General features: G+C 34.2%; 1 pseudogene; it reads left to right on the top strand.

Moving 5' to 3' along the window:
• The first annotated feature begins 1,949 nt into the window (after positions 1-1,949).
• Positions 1,950-2,870, top strand: LOC150055440 (E3 ubiquitin-protein ligase RNF13 pseudogene; annotated as a pseudogene).
• The last annotated feature ends 10,432 nt before the right edge of the window (positions 2,871-13,302 follow it).

The following is a 13,302-nucleotide window of genomic DNA, read 5'->3' as shown; positions in this document are numbered from 1 at the left end:
AATGCCCAGGCCCAGGGGTAGATGGTAGCCTTGAGCTGAAGAGCATAAGGACAGCGCCCAAGCCTAGTTCAAGCCCCATGACCCACAAAAAAAAAGTCCTTGTAGAGGTATTCAATCCATTCAAATGAACAGTGGACATGATAGAAGCAAATCAAAATGTAAATAATGAGGTTTCTTTTAAGTAGCCATAATTTTTTTTAAAAAGCTTATGTTTTCATTTTATAATCTACACTTGTTTTTTTCTAAACTCTGTGACGAATAACCTTGTATATTCTAGTTCTTAGAGATTTGAGATATGACAAATATTCACTATTGTCACATTTATTCTAGAGGCCTTACCATGGCATAAAGAAGCAAAAAGCAAGTAAATATAGGCTACTTCTTCCTGGATGATATTGCAAGTATATAAACAGTATTAGAATCTAAAATTACTTTGTGTCATACATAAAGTTATAGTGGAACAAACTGAAACACCTACTAATGAATCTAAATCTATGATGTTTTTATGCACATTTTACTAGATTTATTCAATATTGAATGAAACAGTATTGTTTCAGTGAAAATGAGAGTAATATATAGGCTCACAGGTTTATCATTATCATGCTATCAGTATAATGTATTGGGCATCATTTCATGATTTATAAATGTAGACAGCTCCAGTGCCATTTTTGAAATTATGTGTTTCCTAAAATCTTAATGAAGAAAAGTCTCTATGATGTTTTTATGCAAAGTTATACATGGCTATTTAATAATTCTTGATCTCAATTGCTGTATTGTCTTTAGAGTTAGAAGACAAGAATCATAAGAGGAAGTAAGAAAGATTAGAGGAATGCAAGAGTCACTGGTTTTAATGAGCACACATGGTGTTCTGTCATAATAGATTACCCCGGAATGCTTGTGATTAACTAGGCTGCCGCTTGTTACATGAGCATACAGCACTGTGCGCCAAGTAAGCATAACAGAAATCTGTCCACAAAATTAGAAGGCTGCTTTAATTTCACGTTTATCACCATGATGTCATCTGTGATAACACTTCATCATATACATGTTCTTACCTGCAGGTATTAAAATTAAAATTTACTTAGATAAAAATATGGTAGCTGCATGCCAGCCCATGAAGCTATTTTCTGTGACAAACAATAAGGTATACAAATTAGAATGAATTCCTTCTAGTTTGAAAATTACATTAGACTAATCTCCAAGGCTTCTCATTCTTTGATGCTATCGTATATTTCCATTACAGGGACATGCATAACGTGAAATAGATTTTAAGTGATATACAGAAAATAATATTTTGAGTAAATTGTACTTTCTCAGCATGCATTTTCACCTGATGACTATACAAAAATACCCTAGATCATTTTGCAAAGGTGCTGTGAGAGAAGAAATAATATTTATTGTCAAACCATGCATAATAAAAATATAAATAATGTAAAAGTATAAGGTAGCATATCAAATTATATTAAAAATAGATTACTTATGTATATAGATCATGTTTTCACTTCATATCCAAATAAACATAATTCTCAATTATGATAAGCATCTTTGGCCTGGAATTAAAGCCTTATGCCATTACATTGAAGTAGGAGTGTTTATCTTGTTACAATATTTTCTCTTTCTTAACTGATTCTGTAATTTCTTCCAACCCAGAATACATTTTTCCCCCTCTGTCTACAGGAGCTTTCAGAATGCTACTCAAAATTGCTTCTGCTGAAGCTGCTTCGCTGTTCTTACCACCTTCATAATCCCCAAGGGTTCTTCTATTTCACACATATGAGTATTTACACAAACTTATAAATTCTTTCACGTTACAAAATATAACACACTGGGACTCAACTTGGGGCAGTGGGTTTGGGCAGACCTCCAGTCCTGAGGTCCAACTGGGAACTTCGCCTCTGCAGCGTGACCATCAGCCTGCGTTCCAGACAGGGTGCAAGGAGACTTGCCAGATGCTGCTCTCCAACAGAATGCTTGTTTTGTCAGCCACACAAATCTACCCCATCCTGCCTGTCCAGCTTTTGGCATCTCTAAACATACTTCATTTTAGAAAACATTTTAGTGCATAATTTTAAAAATGCATCACAGAGCAAACCACCACCCCAGCAAGATTTGCTTATAGACTTCCAACAAAAGGTGTTAAGAGTCTGAGGACCTCATTAACACAGGATCCAACAACATTGATGTATTAAAGAAAATTGACATTCCATCTGTCTTTATTGGTGAGTCATCAGAAAATTCCCTAAAAGATGAGTTCGCATATGAAAAAGGAGGCCACATTATCTAAATCCTCGAACATAGTCTTCCTTTGGAATGATATTTGTTGTTCTTTATCATTGTGGGCATCTCTCATGTTGATAGTCATGTTCACAATCACACAATTGGTGCAGGATAGACAAAGAGCATGAAGAAACAGGATTTGTAAAGATCAACTCAAGAAAGGCTGTACATAAATTCAAGAAAGGAGATGAATATGATGTCTGTGCCATGTGTTTGGATGGGGATGAAGAAGGAGGCAAGCTCATCCTCCTGGATTACCACTGCAAGTGTGTGGACCCATGGCTAACAACAACAAAGCTGCCCTGTTTGCAAGCAGAAAAGTTGTTCCTTCTCAAGGCCATAGAGACTCTGACACAGACAGCAGCTGAGAAGAGAATGAAGTGTCAGAGCACACCCTTCTGCTCAAGCCTTTTGCTTCCAGCTGCACTCAGTTCTTTGGAGCCCCTTGAGGAGTGCCTTTCCAGCAGAATGTGATCAAGTCCTCAGACTACACTGACAATAGTGATGCCTAGAACAAAGAGAGTGACCGCAGAGTGGTGGTCCAGAAGCAGGCTGGTAAGCAGGATTATGACATAGTAAATACTGTGGACTGAAGTTTGGTGACTGGTTTATTTCCTTGAAAATGCTTATTTACACATAGAACTTGGTTTTCTGCTCCCTTTGAATTATTGTAGAAATAACTTAGTTGCTATTCTAGCTTCATCAGATGACTGACATAGGCTTTGATCCCATACTTCATTTCACTAACAAGTGAAAGACTGGTGCTATAACTTTGGCATCAAATTATTGCTCTGGGAGTGATACAAACATTTTTGTTCAATCCCCAGCACAGCTTGCAATGAAGGCCTAGATTGTAATGTGGACAGTGTATGTTGCACAACAAGTCAGTGCCATGGCCCTGTAGCACGACCTAGACCACCTCACCTTCATAAAGCCACCTAGATCTGCAGTTGGACATTTGTTCTGCTGTTTGCCCAGCCTGCTGTCAGTACCAAGAGGCAGCAAGGTAGTTTGGCACTTGCCCTCTGATGAGCCTCTCCCTGTTCTCAAGTTGTCTTATACATGTAGGAAAGATCTGCAGTTCGTATAGATTTCAAGGTTGTCTCTTTGCTCAGTTTTCAGTACTGCAGTGTTATGTATGAATTTGACTCTGCTATTAACACTGTCTGGACTTTAGGCACAGATTTCAATGTCCTCAAGGGTTTTCTTTTGCGAGCAGAGCAAGGAGAAGACACGGCAAAAGAACAGCCCACTTCAGCAGCTGATAATACTGGGATCATATACCTCTTAATAAAGAGCTTCTCGTGCTAATTAGCCCTGCTAATAAACTCCGTACAGAGGAAATTGCTCAAGTATTGGATTTGGAAGTAAGTGCTGCTTATGTTTAACAACTAATGTATGAAAACAATTTATTATGACAAGCTAACTCATACATTAGTGTGATTATGTGAAAATATTTATGTATAATCAAAATGCTAAGGATTTTTATATGGCTTTGAATGAGGGGAGTTGACTGTTAATAAATATGTTTTCTACTCAAAAAAATAACATACTATATGGTTTCACACATCATCAAGAATGATAGTGAACATATAAACTCTTACTAATTTCCGTTGAATGATTTTACTCTTTGTTGTAGAACTTAAAGTATTTATATAGAGAAAACTATTCCTACAAGCTTTGACCTAATTGAGAAATGAGAAAAAAGGTTATTTACAGGACAAACTATCATCTTCATTATACATCTTACTTCTACATCTTAGAGTGCATACACATTTTACAATGTAGTTTAGTGTGCTTTTAGAATTTAAAAAGTTTAGAATTTTCCAAATATGGCTGAACTCCATTATTAAACAGATTGACCATAGAGAGACAGTTCCTTCCTGTGCATGTTTTTCTTAGTGGATATCTGTAATCCTGAGGCATACTTCTGTTCAGTGTTTTACTGGTAGACTCCAAAGGCAAATAAGAAATTGCTATCATATTATTTTCCAGATTACCAAACAGGATGTCTGTTTGGCCTGTTAATAAGCTACAAGTACAAAATGCCTACTAAGGTTTTGCCCCGAACTATCATTAATGCAAATAGAAAAATGTGACCATGCACATAGAGGACTTAAAATTATTGTAGAATAACCTAGACATTTTTAAATTTGAATAAATATTGTTAGATTTCAAGAACTACATAGAGCTGTTTCCAGCTAATTTGGCGAAACAATTCCAAAATTTCTAAGTAAGTTTGAACTTTATTAGTCCATATAGCTTTAGAACAAAGTTAGGTGCATGAACAAACTTCACATTAAAGATAAAATATGCTTGCTTGCCTAGAATCATGCATGGAATAAGAAGTAGAGCTGAGCAAAACCTTCACGTGTATAAGCAAGAAAATACAAACATTGACATAAGTGATAAGGAGAAGGAAAATCAAATACTGTGATCAGATTCCTCAGTAATTTAGTAATATAAAGTTTGAATTATGAAACAAACATATGAATGACTAAAGGAGTCATTAAAGTTATTTTTGATTTGTTATGAAAATTTAGTTAAAAGAAAAATGCAATTATCCTGTAATGTCCATTGCAGTGTTAAATGTTTTAAGTCATTTTATTTATGAGCTTAAGAAGAAATAGAAGCAAGATAACATCTGTGAAAGTAATTCTACATTAGATACAAACTCAAAAATAAGGAAAAGGAAGGAAAAACTCCAATCTGTCTTTTTAACTCATCAGAACACTTGGAGGTGCTGTTCATGATAATTTTATGCAGTAATAATCAGTAATTATATACTTCTATTAACCTGATGGTTATATGATGCTAGTAATTTGACAGCAGTAATAGAAATAAAATTTTCTCCCACAATTTATGGTGATCATCAGATTTACATTTACAGTTGCATTCTCTTTTCTGCCTTTCATTTATATTTGTATAAATATTGGATCTCTATGTGATCTACCCTTGAATCTGTTCAAATTTATCCTAAGAACCTTTAATACATGAAATGCTCATTTTAAACTCATTCTATGTTTAACATCTCAAAAGCATAATCCACCCAGCAATGAAACTGAGCATGGTCTTTAGCTCTTTTCTCCCTCTATTTTCTATAGCAAGTCAGATCAGTTTTTTCCCAAAATACAAAGGAGAAATAAGCTGAGTTTAGAAGGAGACAGTAAGAATAAATAGAAAGATATTACTGTTTCTCTTAGGGATGTTTACTCTTGAGTTTCTCAATTCTCAGTTCTTTTCATTTTAATTGATTTTTTAATTTTATGTACATAAAGAGGTTATAGGAGAGGGTTACAATTTAACATGTTCATTTAAGTATACAGTTCTTTATTCTATTTTAAATTGCTTTAAAATTGTTTCTTTTAAAACATTTTAAAATAAAATTCCCTGTTTACTACCTACTTCAGAAAAATTTGGGTGGAATAACTAATAATGCATGAAAAGAAATTACTAGTAGCAATATTAAATAGATGTTAGCTATTTTATACCTACTATTAACATTATTAAATATATTTATAAATCAGTTACCCATTTTCTTTTCTCTATTACTTCTAGAATCTATTCTGCTCATCTTTATTCTGGATACCTACAGAATGTGGTAGTTATGTCATATTTTTAATTGTGATTTACGGAAGGGTTACATTATATTCACCAGATAGAAGGTGCATAACTTCACAAACATTGATACCTTTTCTCATGACATGGTCCCCATTTAAGTTATGTCATTTTTATGTCTTTAAATGTTACAATGTGTACTTCAAGGCTTCACAACCAACATTCTTATGTCTGTAAGTTCACATCTCCTCCTAAGCTTTCAATACTAATATCTTAGATTGTAAATAATATGTCAATTTCTCTGAAAATCCAATTCTGGGCACCAACAGGATAATTTCACATCATTGAATATGTTCCACATTATTTACTTATTATTATAAATACATTTTAGCATTTATTTCTTGTAGAAGTAGTTTTATTTTCGCACTTCTATCTATGTAAGCAATGTACCAAGATCAAACTCATCCACTACATCAGTCTTCATCTCCTCCAGCCCCTTTCCTACTTCTAGCCTGTATCGCCACTAGATTCTAGGATTTCTTGGTTCCAGATCTAAGTCTGATCCAGTCTGATGATTATCACTTGCCACTCAGTTTCTGAATGAACAAATTGATCAATCAACCATTTCATGATATAAACAGTATACCAATTACTCATAAGACATTAGAAAACGTCAATTTAGTTTGCTATTATTTTTTGGATATCTAGAGCTCTTGTGTCCCTTCCATGGAAGCCCGGGACTTCCATGATTAAGACTTCCACCTTGCAGACTCAAATATGTACTGGATGCTTAGACTCCAATCATATGATTACACTGCTTATTTGTTGTGGCCTGGCTTACCTCCAGGTCTTCCCACAATCTGCTGGAGAAAGGTAAGAAAACAACTGTATATATGGGGGTTACAACAGTTGATGAAAGGAACAAGAGTGATAGATTCAGCTTTTTTATTTCAGCTGAGGTTAAAGGTTTATATGTTTCTGTTAAACAGAATATCACCTATGGCCACCTAATCTTTGATAAGGAAGCAAAAAAAATAGAACGGAAGAAAGACAGCCTTTTCAACAAGTGGTGCTAGCAGAACTGGTTAAGCACCTGCAGAAAATTAAGTTGGATCCATGTCCCCCTGCATCAGGATTAACTCCAAATGGATCAAAGACCTGGAGGTAAAAGCAGATACACTGAAAACTTTACAGGAAGGAATAGGAGATACACTAAGTCCTCTTGGCACAGGTCCAAACTTTCTTAGTAAAAACCCAGAGACACAACAAATCAAAGGTAGTTTGGATAAGTGGAACTGCAATAAAATGCAGAGCTTCTGTATGGCAAAGGACATAGCTAGCAAATTAACTAGAAAGCCTACAGAGTGGGAGAAGATCTTCACTAATCATACAACAGACAAAGGCCTCATATCTAAAATATATTAGCAGCTCAAAAAATTGAATCACTCCAAAACCAATCTCCAAAGAAACAACCATCCCATTAAAAAATGGGCCAAAGTCTTGTCTTTTTTCTCTCTAACACAAGTCCTTCATTATATTTTCCAAGTCTAAGGAAAATGGATTAAGGAAACCAATTTACTGAACCAAGAAGCAGAATTCAGTGTTTTTTTTTTCAAGTATATTGCTGAAATGAAAGAGTACTCCAGACTTGTGAAGGAAAAAAATAATAGCAATCATACACACACACACACACACACACACACACACACACACACACACACACGTATATGCTCACTATGTCTGTCAACAGAGATCAGATGGAAATGACTGGTAAGACATAGCTATTCCTAAGAGTTTGGCAGATGTCCATACTTCAGTCTGTTATTAAATTTCTAGTCGTGGGGCTTTAAACTCTAAACCTGGATGCTGTCCCCGAACTATTCAGCTCAAAGCTACTGCTCTACCTCTTGAGCCACAACACCACTTTCAGTTTTCTGGTGGTTAATTGGAGACAAGAGTCACACAGACTTTCATCCCTAGGCTGACTTTGAACAGCAATCTTTGGATCTCACCCTCTTCAGTAGCTAGGATCACAGGCGTAAGCCACCAGTGCCCAGCTAATACTTCTATAGTAAACTAAGACTGAGAGGTAAATTCTAACATTAAAGAAGATGCTCAACACAAATGGCTTAAATGTTTTTTTCTAATATACATAGCAAGTATTGGGACATACAGATTATTCTCTAAAATTTGCTATCAGAATGTTTTCATTAATTATGTTCTAAAGACAAAATGACAATATTTTTCATGCTGGAGATTTTACAAAATCTGAGATTTATTATTCTTTAATATTATATCCAGATGTGTAGTTTTTCCTGGCTAACACTAAGGCACACAGTTTATTGTTTCTTGTATGTAGGTCCATATCTGAACGTATTGGTACCAAAATTTTCTCATTATAATGACTATATCTTAAAACATTGTTTTACTTTTCATAATTGACTTTACAATATATCCATGGTGGATGTATTGTCACCTGCTTAATAATGCAAATTCTAAGTCTACCCAAATTTCAATAAAAAAGTAAAGCTGTGTACAATAAAATGAATGATTTAAATATTTGAAATCATATATTTTATATATATATATTATATATATATATATATATAGTGCTCAGATTCTTGTATACAAAAAATTTGTTTGAAGAATCCCAATGCCTCCTTTGTGAGGAACAGAAGGTAATTTCTTCTATGGATTTTCATCAGTCATAAACAAGCTTTGATCTTGTTCCAGGGAAAAGTGTGTTCTTTCCATATATGATTATTCAAAGTGTATTAACATTCCTTTGTATCATTTATATTATTTATTCATAGTATTGGTTTATGGAGAGGAAAGGAAAATGTAGACAATAGAGACAGAATTTTAACAATACTCAATGAGTACTAAATTGAGACACATAGATTTGATAGCCAAGATGAGTGTAGCTTTGTAAAAATGTAAAATTTATGCCATAATTTGAGAAGATTCAATATTGGGCATATGAACAAGTTTTTGTAAAGGCTTTATCAGGTCACTCACTCATGAAGTTAATAATACTAGCTCATTTACCATATACAATGTTTGAAGTTTTGATAGCTGGAAAAGTGCACTGATAGAGCCATGTTTTTCCATTGAAAGATGAAAAACTAGAGTAAGTAAGGTTTTGCTTCTATAAAACTTGTTACTGGGCTGGGAGTTTGGCCTAGTGGTAGCATGCTTGCCTAGCATGCACGAAGACCTGGGTTCGATCCCTCGGTACCACATATGTAGAAAAAAGCTGGAAATGGTGCTGAGGCTCCAGTGGTAGAGCTCTAGCCTTGAGGAAAGTCCAAGGACAGTGCTCAGGCCCGAGCTCAAGCCCAGGACTGGCAAAAAAAACTAAAAACAAAAACAAACACAAAAAAATTTGTTACTTTGTGAAATCACATTTTATTTTCATGCTTCTACATAGAGAAAAGAATATTTTCTGTATGACACTTCTTCACTTATCAGTTCATTTAATCTAGATGCATTTTTAGATTTTTCATATGCCTAGCTCTAAAAGTTTCTTCAGAGTTAGCCAGGATACCACAAACCAGGGCCTTTTGAATGGTCCACTAAAAAATATAAATTTAATCTGCACCACAGTGAATTTCCTATTCCAAATCTGAAATATACATTATGTTACAAATCAAGTTATTTTTCAGAATTTGCAAAGAAATGGCATTGCTTAAAAGTTAGATATTAAGTGGATTCCTTGTGACATTTTGGTCATTAGGCCAAAATACTTGAGGCTACATGCAATTCTAAAATCTGGGGCCATCATGGTTCGTGTATTCAAATACTGTTGTGAGAGAGCTTTGGGTTTTAGACAGAGTCTCTCTGATATTCAACTCTCCAGTGGAGTTGGACTGACACCAAGGAATACTCTCAGGCCTCTGAACCTACACAAGGAAATAACTTTTCTCTCTAGAATCCCTACTTTTTAAACTGGAAAGGGCAATTCCTCTTTGATCACTAAAATTTAATGTTGATGCTATTTGTGGAACTAAAAACTAATATCTATTGTAAGAAATGTAATAGGGAGTACAAAATTCAAATCTACATAATTTAATTCATAGGTCATAAACCATCTGTGGGTCAAGAAATTAATTTACATCTGGCTGCCTTTTAAATACTAGATTCTATTTTAAAAATAATAATGTCAGAGAACATCTCACATGGCAAGAGCTTAGAAGATTATTTCACTATGTGTTTGGATGTTCATGTATATGTATTCATTGCATTTTACATGAAGATATATAAAGATCCATGATCAATATTTAATCAGTATAGACTAACATTAACTGGTGTACATGAGAGCTATTATTTTAGTTTGGAAATTAAGCTTCTTGAATTCTGTTTTGGAATACTGTTGTTAGCCTATAGGGAACACATAACCTGCTCCCCCAGGAATCCCTTGTTTACCACCATCATTATATTTTAGGTACTTAAATTGTTTGAATAACTAAATTCTGTTTCATGTAATCCTGATAAATTCTACTGTTTATATGTTTATTATTATCTTTCCCATTTACAAGTCAACATCACAAATAAAGTATCTATTGTCAATCTTAGCCACTGTGAAAATACCTAAAATAAATACCAATACATATTACAAAATAACTCATACACAATGTAATTGGAACACAGCTTTTTCTGGGACAAAGACCAGAATTTGATGGTACTGTAAAATGTCATTTCTTACAAAAAGACCAGATTTATACACTTTATTTTCTTAAAGGTAGAAAATGTTAGACTTTGTCTTCTAGGTAGTAAGATTGTATTATGGTAAAGAGTATTGTAATAAGCATATTCCTTTTTAGCCCTAGTGGAATTGTAACGCATCCACGCTTTTTATCACTTTCTTGCATGCACAAGTATCAACGTTAATTTTTGAAAATAAAATTTATAAAAGCAGCTTGTTCCTCAAGAGCGTTTCAAAAATCTAGACTTATCTTTCTGTTACTAAGGTACTCATTCTGCTGCTTACAATTAATTAATTATGCATTGAATTGCATAGGAATAGCTGCCCAATAAAAGATAGCCGTTAACATGCACTTCATCAAAATAGTTTAGTTGTTTTACATTCTTTCCATAATTCTTTAACATCTGTAGATAAAGTTCAGAGCCTTGTACCTATTAGGTCAGCACTATTTAACAAAACTACAACACTCTTGGCCTCTTTACTTCTTTTTAATTTATATGATAAAAAGTCTTCATGATGCATCATGATTCTCCTTTTTTTTCTTCTTATGATGGTTCTAGGTCTTGAACTTGGGGCCTGAGTGCTCTTGATGAGCTTTTATGCTTAAGGCTACGGTACTATGCTTTGAGTCATATCTACAGTTCCAATTTTTTGGTGGTTAATTGAGGAGTCTCATGGATTTTCCTACTCAAGCTGGCTTTGAATCTCAGATTTCAGCCTCTTGAGTAGCTAGAATTATATATCTGAATCATAAGTTCTCAGCTTATAATATGTTTTGGTATATGTATACCTTGCCAGTTGGCTGAATCAAGATAATAGCTTGTGCGCTCGGTCACATACAATTTACAGGTTAAAGAAGTCTAGAATTTAAAGTAGTCTAGTATTCTTTGGAATCTTGAAAATGTTCTACTTCCATAACTTTTGAGGCTCAAAATTTTAATTTGTAACAGAAAAGATAATTGAGGTTCATTCTGATTAATCACATAACATTATTGATTCTCATTGATGCATTATTGGCTGACGGGTTGATTGGGAAGGATGAAACAGGTTATCATTTTAAAGTCCAGGTTTATTTGAATTTGTTATCTTCCTATCCAAACTCCTGCATATTGAGATAGCACATGTATACAACTACATTTTCTCCTGATTTATATTTTAAAATTTCCTCTTCTATATGTTTTTCTAAATAGATAAACTTGAAACAAAATAAAATTGTTTTTTCCTATGCGGAGATCAAGTCAAGATATATTACCTTTTAATATAAAAACATCAATACTCTTTATAAGTGGGATTTAATGGTTTTTTGTCTACATGCAATAGAATTGGTCCCCAAACTATCTGAGGAATGCCATATAATTGTTAACACACACACACACACACACACACACACACACACACATATATATATATATTTCTAGTACCATTCATATTATGTCTATCAGAAATTATTGTATCCTGATTTTTTATTTACTAAATGTTTAAGAAACCATGTCAGTTTTTCTCACATTCACTTGGGAAGATTTCAAAAGGCCAGATTGTGAATATAAAAAAAATAATTATGGAAAATCAATTTGCACCACCTTTGAGAGAGTCAGAACTTGCATAGGTGCCAATGAAAGGTGTGAGTCCCCTCATAAACACCTTGTAGGAGTTAACACGAGTTATGCTTCATTTCCATAATGTCCTGTATTTGCATCTGTTGATACCTCCCAGATACACTATAATACAGGTACTTCTGGTACTGCTGGGCAATAGTCCACTGTGTGACAAACAGTTATGATTCTATCACTTTGCTAATAAAAATGACCATGTAGACATTTTATGTGATTCATAGGTTGAAGAAAGACAATAAAATTGGCTTCATATCAATACAAAACACCTGCTTGTCCCCTGATTGCCTCTTTGTAATCTTGTGAATACATGAATTCTGGATCATGTACACCTTTCCAGAAGCCATTCCCAGGAAGTGGGGAAAATTGGTTTTCCCAGTTTTCCACTTCTTTTAACAGTAGTTTCTTTGTAGAAGAAAAAAGTAGTGTAGAACAAGTGTGCTTATGTAGTATAAAAAAGGAAAGAATAAACACATAAGGGGAAATCTTGAATCTTTGGGAGTGCCTCCTGAACAGGAAAGTACAGAGGACCATCTGGAATTGTGCATGTACATACACTCATCTGCATACACGAGCTGGAGAGAACAACTCCAGGGAAACAATCCTTAACATTTCTTTCATCCAGACTCTGATGTTACGTACTCTGTTACTTATTGTGTATTATATTGAAATGGGATAATTGCTATCTAAAGCCCCCCCCAGACAAAGAGGAAGTTTATCTGAAAATCCCCAGGCTAATGAACCAGGAACTGTGGGCTAAAGTTGGAAAATGTGGTTAAAATTTTCCAGATTAACACATAGTTCTGCTTTTGCAATCTGTTCACTTGTTTATACACCCATTTTTCTCAATCTTTAAAATGAAAAGTTTATTTATAGTATAGCCATTGGCCAGAATAATTATGCAATGTAACCATATTGGCCACCTGTATATGGCTATATGTAGCTACTTGTGGTGTTTGTTTTTATAAACCCTCTGATTTTTGAGTTTGGGGCTGCTCACTCCTGAGTTGAGTTAGCCCCAGCTGGTCAGTGCAATAAACTTCAGATTTTTTTTTAACCATAAGTCAGAGTTTGTGATTTTATTGGGGTCCCAAATCACTTCAGTATTCATGTATTCTTATATAAAAGTATACCATTGTTATTATTATTAAT

This window comes from Megascapheus bottae, chromosome 13, assembly GCF_031878675.1.
Source record: "Megascapheus bottae isolate mThoBot1 chromosome 13, mThoBot2.hap1, whole genome shotgun sequence".
Classification (NCBI taxonomy): domain Eukaryota; kingdom Metazoa; phylum Chordata; class Mammalia; order Rodentia; family Geomyidae; genus Megascapheus; species Megascapheus bottae.
This window is presented reverse-complemented; position numbering and strand designations above follow the sequence as displayed.